The sequence below is a fragment of the Tupaia chinensis genome, unplaced genomic scaffold (assembly GCF_000334495.1).
Source record: "Tupaia chinensis unplaced genomic scaffold, TupChi_1.0 Scaffold000468_1, whole genome shotgun sequence".
Taxonomy (NCBI): Eukaryota; Metazoa; Chordata; class Mammalia; order Scandentia; family Tupaiidae; genus Tupaia; species Tupaia belangeri.
The window spans coordinates 1656139-1668687 of record NW_006159977.1 but is presented as its reverse complement, the minus strand read 5'-3'; the positions used below and the strand labels follow the sequence as shown (position 1 = coordinate 1668687).

Below are 12549 nucleotides of genomic sequence, written 5' to 3'. Positions count from 1 at the left end.
ACACCAGGCATGTACCTGTGTCTGTAATACTGGCTAGCTGAGGCTGGCTGGCTGGCTGGTTGGCTGGCTCAGGCTAGAGTGGGATTGTGGCATGAAGACCTTATTGGTGGTGCCATCATGCCTGTTTTCTTGCTCTCTTATAGAATAAATAAATACATTTTTTAAAGATCCAGTAATATATAAAAAGTACAATACATTTCAATCCAACATGGATTATCTCAGAAATATAAAAATTTTAAGCATTCAATAATCAATGTAATTCATCATCTTTTTAAATTTTTTTATTTTTTGGAAGAGGTTTTTGCTATAGGGCACGAGTGCTCGCCAGAAAGACAGAGAGAGACAGAGAGACAGAAATGGAGAAAGGACCCCCCCCCCAGGGGAGTTGGCCACACCGCAATCCCTTCTCCATTCTCCTCTCAGGATCTTGGGCACGCACGCAAACATGCCCGGCGTGAGTTTAAGCCACCGGGTCCAGGACTTGAACCGCAGTGGACTACATGGGAGTCCAGCGACATAGCCATTATGCTAACTGCTGGTCCCTGTAATTCATCATCTTAATAGGATAAAGGAGAAAACGAATCTGTCAATAGGTACAGAAAGAACATCTGAAAAAATTCAATATCCATACATACAGAAACTCTTAGAAAACCAGAAATAGAAGAAAGCTTCTTCAGCCTGATAAATAACATCTATAAAAGTCCTAAAGTTAACAGCATATTTAATAGTAAAATATTTGGTGCTTTCCCCTGAGACAGGGTACAGTGGAAAGATACCGTCATAAACTCATTTAATATAGTTGCTGCCTTGGGATATATTTTTAGATCTGACATAAGTTGTTTAAGAACCAGTCACACTCTGTCACCTTTGGCCTAGTTAAAACTTCACTTTTCTGTGCTACTATTTTTTAAAGATTTTTTGGGGGGGACCAGCAGTTGGCATAATGGCTATGTCACTGAACTCCCATGTAGTCAACTGTGGTTCGAGTCCCAGACTCAGTGGCTTAAATTCACGCTGGGCACATGTGCATGCATGCCCAAGATCCTGAGAGGAGAATGGAGAAGGGATTGAGGCATGGCCATCCCCTCTTGGGGGTGATTTCTCGCTTTCTGTTACTCTGTCTCTCTCTGCTCTCTGTCTTTCTGGCAAGTGCACGTGCCTTATAGCAAAAACCTCTCCAAAAAGAAAAAAGATTTTTTTTTTGGCTTTAGGGTGTGTGCACTCACAAGAGAGAGAGACAGAGACAGAGAGAGGGAAAGTGAGAAATCACCCATAGGTGGGGGATGATCACATCACAATCACTTCTCCTCCATTCTCCTGCTGGGATTTTAGGCGTGTATGCACATGCACCTGGAGTGATTTTCAAGCGGCCGTGTCCTGGACTCAAACTGCAATCAGCCATGTGGGAGTCCAGCACATTAACCACTATGCCACCTGCTGGTACCCTGTAAAATCATTTTTGATAGAACCTGTTGGTTCCTTATCCCACTAACCCCAAATCCAATACCTGCTATAGCTGTTGACCAATATAAAACCAGTGGTTGGACACACTGGTAGGCACTGCTACTTGTCAGGCTAGGGACACTTGAGAGGCCTGAGTTCAAATCCCAGCCACACCAAAATCCAAGTGCAGTGTACACACCTGTAGTCCCAAATAGTTGGGGGACTAAAGCCGGAGGATTGAGATATAGTGAGACACTATCTGAAAACCAACCAAAAAACTAACAATCAATACCAGAGTCATGTAAATCATTGCCCCTCTTTGCATATGCATTTTCTTTAAATTTACCATCCCCAACCCCTGAAGGAATGCCTAAGGGATAACACCAATGGTAATTTTTAAAAGACATAGTCCCATAGGCTCTCTGTCTGTCTGTCTGCCTCTCTATATACCTGGTCATACTCTCTGATGTCTCTGTACTCCCTGTTGGCCTCCCAGGGGCACCCACTAGCCTCTCTGGAACCTATGTGTAATCTTTTTTTTCTTGTTTCCACATTTTGGTTTCACTTCCCCATTGTGTTTCACCTGGCTGACACACCCAAACCTAACTTATTCCTAGAGAGTAACTATCTTGCCTGTGGCCATTCTAAAGAGAGAAAACTTGAGACAAAATTAGAAAGAAACCGTAACAATAGAAACTATAACAGATGTCTACTATTTTGTTTTTTGTCTACAATATAAAAGAAAGAACCAAAAATGGGTATTTAACTCTGGTTTGCTGGTTTTCTTTATTGTGGTGGCATGAGTTAGCAATCATGAAACCTTTTGTATTCTGGGTTTAAGGAAATGAGTAGGTATATTAAGGGGCATGAAAGGAAGAAGCTACAAATATGAAAAAATGAGAAGCATGGAATTTAGCCCATGGATTCAGACTGGAATAGTATGTCAGTTTGAGCATATGGTTTTCAGCACTGAAGACAATAAATATACATACATATATGTATGAGATAGAAATATCAATTTAAAAAAAATCATGTAGATTTTCCAATAAAAGAAACTAGGGCCCCTTGGAGAAACAACAGATTGCAAGGTGGGGACAGTATAAGTACAAGACAAGCCTGAAACATTTGAATGAATCAGATATCAGGAAAGTACATGTATAAGAATGTCAAATTACACACAAGCCAAATTTGGATCAATCTGAATTACCAACAAAACAAAACAAAACAAACCCCAGAAAACAAAAACAAAACCCAAAAAACTACTGACAGTAATAGATACATTATATCATTGAAAAAATATTGGGGAAAAAGGGAAAATGCTTCCTTACCATAAAATGCCAAGAAAAGAGAATGAGGTAAGGAGAAGAGAGCAGAGGAAGAGGAAGAAAGAAGGAGAAGAGGGTAGGAGGGGATTATACGAGGGAATGAAAAAGGAGAGAGGGAGGGAGGGAGGAATGAAGGAGGAAGCAGGAGAGGAAGGAAAGAATGAAGATAGAAAGGAAGGAAGAGAAAGAAATATGGGCTCAGAAAATCCTTGATGGACACTGAAATTAGTGGACAAAAATCTGATGAACAAGATTGTCTTGGTCCATTTGTGCTGCTATAAGCAAATATCTGAGACTTGATAATTTATGCAGACGAGAGGATTACTTGGCTCGCGGTTCTGGTGGGCTGAAAATCCAAGCGCATGGGCTAGCCAGCATCTGGCCAGGCTTCAGGGCTATATTCCAACATGGCCAAGAAAAGAAAAGCAAGTGTGTGGAAAGAAAGAGAAACCTATGGTCCAAGCGCATGGGCTAGCCAGCATCTGGCCAGGCTTCAGGGCTATATTCCAACATGGCCAAGAAAAGAAGGAAGAAAGGCAAGTGTGTGGAAAGAAAGAGGAACCTATGGGTAGCCATCTTGCTAATAATTATTCTTTCTTCGGAGAACTTGTTTCCTCCACAGAGATGGCCTTAATCTTGTCACGAGGGATTTTTCTTCCATCTTCCATACACCTACTACTGTGCCTTACTTTCCAACACTGCCAAATTTCAATACAAGTTGAGCTGACAATCATATCAAAGATATTTACACAGGTTTTGTCTTTGTAATTATTAATTAAAAAGGAAAAATAACAACTTTACATTGGAAAAACCTGGGGGTGCCATCTTACCCTAATAATTAAAATGAACATCACTGATGTTGGGACAAACCAATGTCATGTGCCTTTTCACATGACACTGAAAAAGAAACATCAATTCACAGATATTCTTACCAAAAATAGATAGCCTGATTTTCTTTCTTTCCTTTTTTTTTTTTTTTTTTGAGAGATTTTTTTATTTTTATTTTTTTGCTATAGGGCACGTGTGCTCACCAGAAAGACAGAGAGACAAAGAGACGAAAAATAAAATCAGAGAGAAATCACCCCCCAGGGGATGGCCATGCCTCAATCCCTTCTCCTCCATTCTCCTCTCGGAATCTTGGGCACACACGCACACATACTCAGCATGAGTTTAAGCCACTGGGTCTGGGACTCGAACCGTGGTCAACTACACAGGAGTCCAGCAACATAGCCATTACACCAACTGCTGGTCCCTAGCCTGATTTTCTAAACAAAGTATCTAAACAAGTTAAAAAAAAGAAAGGTTGAACACAATCCGTGTGTGTGTGTGTGTGCGTGTGTGTGTGTATGTGTATGCATACCTGTTACCAGAAAACATGTATAAGATAGTTTAAGTTTTACTATCTTATGTTCCCACATAACTTTAAACCCGTAAGTAGGTGTGCATTAGAACAAACTGAAATGTCTCTTAAAGTGAAATGTTACTGTAAGAAAACAAAGTTATAAAAATGTTTAGGAAATACATTTGCACTTTTAATCCTTTTTTTCCTGTTTGTTTATTTCTTCTGAGAGACACAGTCAGCTCCCACAGGGTTTTCATGTCAGAGTTCATCCTGTCTTAGCTGGCCTCCGTCACAGATGCACGCCCGGCTAGTGAGCATGAGGAGGTCCTAAAATGTGAACCCAGGCCCTTTCCACGTGGGTCCAGTTGTTCCACCATGCCACTGCTTGTCCCTCTCTTTGGCTTATTAAATCATCTATAATCAAGAATATTCCTGGGCCAGCCCCATAGCCTGGTGGTGAAGGAATCTGGATTCCACTTGGTCAACTGTGGTTTGAATCCTGGACCTGGTAGCCTGAAAAATACAACTTGCTTGTGTGCACACACGCATATCCCAAATCGTGAAAGGATGGAGAAACAGAGGAGAAGGGATCTTGGTATGACCACATTCCCTAGAACGTGCTTTCTTCCTCTCTGTCTCTGGCAAGTGCAACTCCCTCTGCCAATATATATTTCTGATATTTTTACACCTAAAATAAAAATCTTCAGATTTTACCTGTGTATTATACAGATGTTCGTAGAACAGACATTTCTCTTAGCATTCAGGCTGTAGATTCCCCCATAGAAATCCTCATTAAGTAGATACTCTCTGAAAGATTTCAATTTCCTTTTGAAAGAAAATAATATAGTGAAAACTTCTAACTAGAAAAGGGAAAACAATAAGAGCGTAACTAATACCAGCATGTGAAATGACTATTTACAGGCATATTCAAATAGACTTTTTTATCTCAAGACCCATCTTGGAGGTAGGAGGTTTCAGTTATTCATTCCAGTGAGGTTTTTATTTCCCAGAAATGACAACAAGGATGCCAAGAAAAATTTGTCCTTGGATCTGGTTTCTTTGTATTCAGAGAATAAATAAAAGTGAAACAAGTTGTTTTATTGACTAACTTTAGTTCAAAAATAGCAATAGACATGTCTCAGAATCCCTTTCTTTACAGACCAGAATCTTCTGAAATCTACTTTGGATTTTTATTTTTTTTTGGTATTCTTTCTGACTAAGCAACATTTCTAGTAGTGAGAAGTGTTTGTTTTGCTCTTGGTCCTTTGAGCACACGGGTGTGGTGTTCAGACGTAGGTATTAGGAAAAGCCAACAACCTTACACTGCAGTGTCTTTTTAAAAATATATATATTTTTTAAGTTTTATTTTGTACATTCAATCACATATGTAACTTACCTTGCAAAGTGGATATTCCAACATGTATACATTTCTCACCAGTCCAGTTGAGAATACTATACACGTTATCTTCAACAGATAACAACCCATTTCTTTGTCCAATAAATGCCTTGCCTCTATTTTTCCCCTTATTGTCCTTCCTCAGTCTCTCCTCCTTCACCCAGCCTCTCCCCAAACTGTATCTGGTATTTAAAACCATTTTCTATGTTTCCTCTAGTCATTCAGTTTCGGCTATAGAGTGTGGACACTCAGTATATATTAAGTGGAGACATACAATGTCTCTCCTTCATAGCCTGGTTTGCTTCACTCAGCAATAAATCTTCCATATTCATTCACCTTCTGTCGAAAGCCAGGGTCTTGCTGCTTTTATGGCTGAGTAGTATTCCACAGAGTATACGTGCCACACTTTTTCAACCTGTTCATCTGTTTATGGGCTTTTGGGTTGATTCCGTGTCTCAGCAATTGCAAATAATGCTCCAATAAACATCAGTGTGCAAGCACTTTTCCAATTAAATTGGTCCAGCCACTGAGGAGAACCATATGGAGATTCCTCAAAGACACTGTGGTGTCTTTCTGCTAGGTTTAATCTTAGGAGTGGTGGAGTGTTTCCTCACTGCTCATAGGAAACTTCACCTTTCACATTTACTCTTCTGTTGAACGTTTTACAGTTAATCAACAAAATAGTTCTGAAGTCTGTATCTCTTCACACTTCTGCTTTTTAAGAATTGAGTATATCCTGTTCCTTTTTCTAAATGATTGCCAGAGGGCACGTGCACTTGCCAGAGAGAAAGTACAAGCTCTTCCATGGGGACATGGTCATGCCACAATCCCTTCTCCTCCATTTCTTTTTTCCTGTCAGAATTTTGCCATGCATGCACATTCACCTGTTCTGTTTTTCAAGCAGCTGAGGCCAGGATTTGAACCTCAGTCAGCCATGTAGGATCCAGTTCCCTTAACCAACAGACTACAAGCCTGGCCCTTTCTTCTCAATTAACAAGTGCCTGTATTTGGGGGTACCAATACTGACTTGGGCTTGAGACACACTCTAGATTTACCCAGCACCAGCTGCTGGAAACAGCACAGACAAGTTTTCTCGAATTGAGCTCTCACCACTGTGTGAGGAACAGTGAACCAGAAGTGGTGGGCTGGACTGGGCGGGTATCTGGAAGTTTCAGCAACGCAGGCTCCAGGTGGTGTTTTTGCCTGATGGACAAAAACCACTGCCTCCACCATATGGCTAGAAACTGGTGAGAGCTTGCTCCCAAGTTGCTCAGACAAGAGATCCAGTGACTAAGTGTGATGCATGACTTTGGGTGGGATTCTGGACTGGGAAGAATCAACTATGCAGGATGTTATTAAGGCCATTGGTGAAATTGTAGTATGGACTGTAGGCACCTGTGTGTGTATGTTTGCCTCTAGTTTTGTGAGCCTGGAGAAGGAAGGATACCCTCTGGAAAGTCATGATGTATTTTTCTATGCAAAAATGTGTCATGACTTTTCCAACAACCCAATACAACAAATTGTTAGTGTTGGTTACTTGCAGAAGGGTAGGGCTAGGGGGCTAGGGGGGAAATGCCACAATAAAAAGCCAAGAGCATACAGTATGAAAACAGTATGCATGATGTGATTCCATTTTTATTAAATTATATAGACATATGTGTATCCCTGTATGTGTAAAATTAGTTATGTAAAGATGGTCAACAAAATTTTAATGATTGTTATTTTTTAAAGTGATGAGAGGGGCCAGCAGATGTCATGGAGGTTAGGTTGGCTAGATCCCACGTGGTTGACTGTGCAGTTCAAGTCCCAGACAGTGACTTAAAAAACATGCCAGGTGTGTGTACATGCTAAAAGTCTTGAGAGGAGAATGGATTTTGGGGTGGTCATCCTACCTGAAGGTTGTTTTTTCATTTTCCCTTTCTCCTTCTCTTTCTGTCTTCTGCAAGAGTGTACACTCTTTTGCAAAAAGAAGAAAGAAAAAAATGTTATGGAAATTTAAACAACTTTTACTTCTTTCATATGTATGTGTAATGCATTTATTCAATGCACAGATAAGATTTTTGAAAACATACTAAAATATATTTCCTTTCTGTTAAAAATAGGCAAGAAAAAATCATTTTGGGGAAAAGTTATAAGAACATTTGGATTAAGGTTTTTCTTTTTCATTTTTTTCAAAGTTTGTTTCATCCTCATCCCCAAAGGGATCTCAGTCCTGGAATGTTCTGGGGTCTGAATGTCTCCCCCTTGCACAGTGGATAAGACCATGCTTCCTCCTGACTTAGAAGTTCTCTGACAACTAAGGAGGAAGATCCTAAGTTGGAATGCTTCGAGCTATTCAGCTGAAAGTTTTGTTAACAACATAATCCCCGTTGTCAGTGGATCCAATGGATCAGATGATAATAGGGAAAGGCCTGTTGGAATGAAAGGAGGGAAGGTCGACTTGTTGCTCTATCTTCATGGCAGTGACAGCCATGGTAGTTATAGGAGGATGGTAAGATTGTAAAGAAGGTAGAGTTCACATTTTCAGAAGATCTCAACTAGTAGCAGAGGGGAGGTGCTGAATACATTTCAACTTCCTCGAGGCTCATTTGGGGTACCCCGAGGCAGTGTCACATCACCTCCTGGAGCCCTCTGCACAGTCTGAGCTTTGACTATCCCTAGTGGTGACTTTACCAGCTCGTCTCTTCCTCTCTATCCTAGTGGTGCTTTCTGGAATTCTCTCTAAAACAAACCACCTGCACTTAGAACCTTGTTGATTCTACTCCAGTGAGAGATGTTTCCCCACCAATTTACTTTTCTATTCTTATTCTCATTACCCTGAGATACTAACCCTTGTAGTTCTGTCAGTCCAAATGGTTGCAGTCACTGAGTCACAACTTGCTATGGTCTGGGTCTCACGATTTTCTTCCTTCTGAAATCAAGACACTTTATTCTGTTCAGTTGACAACCAGCCAGACATGGTATACTCCTTCCATGGTGTAGTGAATTAGAATAGAACACCTGTAATCAGATATATAAATCTGCCCTCAAATCCTGACTTCCTCACTTAGTGCTGTGAAACCTTGGATGAATCACCTAACCTCTCTGATCTTCAGTTTCATTTTCTGTAAAATAACCATAATCTTTGCCTCATTGCATTGTCTTCTGAATTTATAAGCAGAACATATTATATAAAGAGCCAGGATATTGCCTAACATAAGAAGATACCTGAGAAAAGATAGTTGTTTTACTATATTTAAAAATTATTATTTTTATTATACTCTTAAATTATTATTTCTCATGAGAAATAGGGACAGTCAAAGCCCAGACTGTGCAGAGGGCTCCAGGAAGTGATGTTGCACTGCCTCACTGCCTTGTTTCCCAAACTACATTGCAGTTTCTTTGCCATATGCAACTTCTCTGTCACCTTGCCATGCACATGACAAGCACTAAGGTACAATGATCTGTTAGCAGTTTTCAAAAGCTTTGAGTCAGATAAGGTAGTCTTTCAATTACAGATTCATTTTTGGGTTATTTGTTATTTGGGAGGCATTCTCAAGGAATTTGTAGGAGGTCACTCAACTTTTCTGAACCTTGGTTTCCTCACATGCAAAAATAAATGTGTGAGTCTATAATTCTAGGAGTACTGAGGTTCTCCCAGCATTGACGTGTGGAATCCATATCTCTTTGTGGGTCAATATGATATGTTACTCTTCTTTCCCACCCCTCAGTACTTGAACCAATGGCGATTACAGAACAAGTAACCTTTCAAGCATGCAGAATCAATTCCAGATGCTTCACTGGTCTACCACTTCCAACCCTTATCTCTTACCACTCTCCTAGTCCCTCGCCAAGCTCCAGCCAGACTGTTTTTAATCCGTATCCCTAGAGCTTCCCAGGTCTGTTCTGCACTGAGGCCTGTGGGCTTATTGTTTCTCATTTTGTTGTTGTTCTCTGCTCAATGCCTCCTTTAAAGATGACTCTCCTCCCACCCTCTCTCTATCCTGTGACCCTGTTATGCTGTTTTGCTCTTGTAAGCACTCTCTGCAACTGTCTCATTACTAGTCAAGTATGTGTTTATTGCTTGTTCCTTTCACCTCTCTCCCTGGCCCCAACACATTAACTTTGATCCTGGACCCTTTTATTTTTATTAAAGAATTATTTATTTATTTTTCATTCCATTTGTTATTATTATGTTTTAACTTGAACAGAGAGAGACAGAGAAAGAGAGAAAAGGGAAAGTGAAAAAGCAAGATGCCAGGTCCGCAACTCAAATTGTGGTTGGCTGCTGTGACACGCAGGGCTGAACGTGTCTTTTAAGTGAGGGGGCTGTGGGTTAGAGAATACATGTAAAATAAACACACAAAGACATACGAATAAAGAAAAGTGGGGCTCAAGTGGTCTCAACTTCTCTGATGGAGATAGTCACAGCCCAGAACTTCCCAGGTTTATTCTTTTAAAGGGCAGAAAATGGGGGAAGAAGAATGCAAAGCCAGTTGTTTTTGGATGTTAATTGGCTGAAGATGTGAAGACAATTGGTGCCATGTAATTTTTCTGATATTTTAAGGCCAATTCTGATAAGCACATGTGGCTTCCTTTAACCCAATACTGCTTTGCAGTTTCGATAACAACAGGCAGCTAGCATATTCACATGTTAATTGTGCTCACTGCCCTGCAAATGACTGCTAATGGAACAGAATTTCTACATGTGCCTAAAGGTCACCATGCTTGCTCAGATTGGCTGTTCTCCATGTTTCTACATGTGTCTAAAAGTCATCATGTTTATTCAAATTAACTGCTCTCTACAGTGGGCCATGTGGGAGTCTAGTGCTTCAACCACCACACCACCAGCAAGCCCCAGCCTTGGATCGTTTGATATCACTGCTGCTAAAACAGTACTGAGCACACACTAGGCCCTGAAATAAATAATTGTGAAGTAAATCAATGAATGAATGAATTCTATTATATCTTATACTGTTGGTTATAGCTATAATTGGGACTATCGAGCTAGGTTCTAGGGATAGGTAATCAGTCACCTGCACAAGTGACTTAATCACCATAGTCTCATTAAACATGATATAGGAAGAAAAAGCAACCCCCAGGAAGACAACTACAATGACTTATCTAGAAATCATATCAGCATATCTTATTTGGGGTACAAAATTTTGATACAATTTAAAAATAGTTGACTTCTTTTAATCATGGAAAATATAGGACATAAACACAAGTAGCTATAGTAGGTAAGAATAGCATAGTGACCCTCTGTGCACTCTGGAGAGCAGACTCAGGGTGGCCGCTCCTCCTAGCGTCCAAACCCTTGCATGAGTGTGTGAAACCTGTGGCTGGCTTTCCAGACAACAGAATTTGCACGTTTGACGTTGCCCCTATGTAATGATGTCATACAGGATTCTGCCTTGCTGATGGCTGGCTCTGGGGACTCTCCTTGCTGACCCGACAAAGTGAGTGGCCATGCTGGGATGGCCCAGGTGACAATGATCTCCAGGTGAGCCCTAGGTACTGCACCCTTCCTCTTAGAGCTGATGGTCTCTAAGCAACAGCCAGCAAGAAGCCAGTGCTGCAGCTGCAAGGAAATGGATCCTACCAGTTACCTGCATAGGCATGAAAGCTGATGAGGGTACAGCCTGACCAACACCTTCATGATAGTTGTGAGACCTGGTCACCTGACCCACAGATACCAAAATAATCTGTGTTGTTCTAAAGCCACTAAATTTGTGGTAACCTGCAGTAAACTATAAGTAAATACAGATATGTCACCAAACCAAACAACTTTCCAGTTTCTAAGATTGTTTTGTATATACCCACGTCTTTGAGGGGTAGGTGGGCTGGAGTTTTGTTATTTGGACTCCTCCATTCTCCTCTCCAGATTTTGGGCTCGCACAGCCCATGCCCACATGGGAGTCCAACACCTAAACCACTACGCCACCTGCTGGCCCGGGGTTGGAGTGTTTTAAACTACATTCTAGGCTTTGTATCATTTTAATTGCAAGTACTTTAGTTTGTATTGCTCACATATAAAGACTTTCCCGAAAGCATAGCTATGGTGACAGAACAGTTCTGTCTTAACTGAACTAGACTGGGATCCTCCTTTAAAGCTATCAAGTCAATTGATCGAGTATATTTATTGGACACTCAGAAACGGTGGTTGTAATACATAGAATAACGTCCTATTGATCTCATCAGCGAAGGGACAGGAAAGCATATGAAAGCTCTCCTTTGAAACACCTGAGGCTTGCTAGCTGTTTTTTTGTTTTGTTTTGTTTTTTAAATAGACCACCCGTAAAGTACTTAACTGTCTGAGTAATATGCTTGTCTATCCTACAATATCTAAAATAATTCAAACTCAATTCTGAGCATCTGTTTAAGATCCTATCCTTCAGACGCTAACCTGCTTTGGTATGGACCCCTGTCGGTTCCATACTTATCCATAACTCCTTATAATTAAGCTCATGTCATCTCCTAATTGTCATTCCCACCGCTGCGTCCTTACTACAGGAAGCGCTTTCTAACCGGCCCCGCTTCTCTTCTCTCTCTCTCTTTCGGATTAGCCGGTCTCATCTCCCTTCGACATGCTCACAGAGGCACGCTTTGTCACGGAAACACGAGGGCTCTAGGTGGAATGCCACCGCCACCACTGGGGAGCTCTGCGCTGTCTGGCAGGTAGTCAAGCTCTCTGCAAGCTGGAAGCCACAGTGCCTCGCAGGGAAGTGGCGAAGTTTAGACAAAGCACATGTGTATTGTGCAAAGCGGCCCCCAGAGCAGGCACCGTTCCCCCTTTGTTGGTTTCCATCTCCAGGCACCAAGTGCCGGAACGCCCAGCACCGCGCCTCCTCCGCCCTCGTCGCGGGGAATGTAGGGACTTGTAGTTTTTAGTCCCCGAGTCTCGTTTCCTCTCCGAGCCGCAGGGCGAGAGGAAAAACTACACGTCCCAGTGGGCGTGGAAAGGACAGCGAGGATCGGAAAACCGAGCGTCCCTGCTCGCTGACTCCGCTCCCCCGGCCCACCCGCTGCGCCCAACGGGGGAGCCCCAGAGCCCGGCCCCGGGG

At 41.6% G+C, this 12549-nt stretch overlaps 1 long non-coding RNA gene across 1 annotated transcript; it reads right to left on the bottom strand.

The window, feature by feature from the left end:
- Window positions 1-3310: 3310 nt before the first annotated feature.
- LOC114009120 (uncharacterized) lies at window positions 3311-7430 on the bottom strand. The gene is made up of 3 exons (XR_003550590.1): window positions 7399-7430; window positions 4825-4935; window positions 3311-3466 (listed from the first exon to the last, which is right to left on the bottom strand). It is a non-coding gene; the product is annotated as an uncharacterized LOC114009120 (long non-coding RNA).
- Between the last annotated feature and the right edge of the window lie 5119 nt (window positions 7431-12549).